This window comes from Sturnira hondurensis, unplaced genomic scaffold, assembly GCF_014824575.4.
Source record: "Sturnira hondurensis isolate 20B ecotype Veracruz unplaced genomic scaffold, ASM1482457v3 Scaffold0024912, whole genome shotgun sequence".
NCBI classification, from domain to species: Eukaryota; Metazoa; Chordata; class Mammalia; order Chiroptera; family Phyllostomidae; genus Sturnira; species Sturnira hondurensis.
The window spans coordinates 317551-318784 of NW_028097543.1; the positions used below are offsets into that span (position 1 = coordinate 317551).

Here is a 1234-nt window from a genome sequence, read left to right on the forward strand (position 1 = left end):
CTGGGCGCTGGTCCTAGACAGATGCCTCTGGACCCTGACTGTGGCTGCACTGGGGCTGCCGCTGCTCCTGTCTCCACTCAAGTTCCTGAGACCCCACTGACCTGCCGCTGTCTGGTCCCTCAGCATCCATCACAATCTTTGGTCTCCCAATTTCATAAATGCTGGGGAACTGCTGGTTGATTGTGCTGTTCCTCAGTAGATCTGCCAGGATTTTCTCCCATATGTACGGGAGCTGGAATCCTTTCCATCCTACTCTGTTGCCATCTTCCTGGCCTCTGGTTATTGTCCCCTTTTCATTTTGATATGGTTTCTTTAGCTGTGCAGAAGCATTTTAATTTTATGTAGTCCCATTTGTTTATATTTTCCTTTATTTCTTTTGCTCTAGGAGATATACCAATAAAAACATTGTTACATGAGTTATTTAAAATTTTCCTGCACATGTTTTTCTCTAGGATTTTTATGGTATCATGATTTATATTTAAGTTTTTTGTTCAGTTTGATTTTATTCTGGAGTATGGTATAAGAAGGTGGTCTAGATTCTTTTTTTTTTTTTGGCATGGACCAATCTAGTTCTCCCAACACCATTTATTTTTATTTTTAAAATTTATTATTGTTCAGTTATATTTGGCCTACATTTTTCTCTATTACTGACCTCTATCCAGCTCCTCCACCCCCACAGTCAATCCCCCCATTGTTTGTGCCCAGGAGTCCTCTATTTGCATTCCTTTGTTGAGGAGACTGTCTCTACTACATTGTATGCTCTTGCCTCCATTGTCAAATATTAATTGAAAAAATATGGAACACTTCACAGATTTTCATGTCGTCCTTGCACAGAGGCCATGCTAATCTTCTTTGTATCATTCCATTTTAGTTTATGTGCTGCCAAAATAAGCACTGACAAAAAATGTAAATAGTATTTTTAATATTGTATTTGAGGCCCTGGCTGGTGTAGCTCAGTGGATTGAGTGAGGGCTGTGAACCAAAGTGGGTCAGGTTCGATTCCCAGTCAGGGTACATGCCTAGGTTGTGGGCCAAGTCCTCAGTGGGGGCCATGTGAGAGGCAACCACACATTGATATTTTTTGCTCCCTTCCCCTCTCTCTAAAAATAACTAAATAAAATCTTTTAAAAATACTATATTTGAATCTTTTAATCAGTATATTTTCCCTCTGAAACTTTTACAATGACTTTTATAATATTTGTTTAGCTAACCTTTATAAGATGAGGAGGGCAGT

The 1234-nt window shown here is 39.4% G+C and overlaps 1 non-coding gene across 1 annotated transcript; it reads right to left on the reverse strand.

Annotated features, from left to right (window-relative positions):
* Positions 1-789: 789 nt before the first annotated feature.
* LOC118982105 (U6 spliceosomal RNA) lies at positions 790-895 on the reverse strand. Its single transcript, XR_005065484.1, has one exon. It is a non-coding gene; the product is annotated as a U6 spliceosomal RNA (small nuclear RNA).
* Positions 896-1234: the final 339 nt, after the last annotated feature.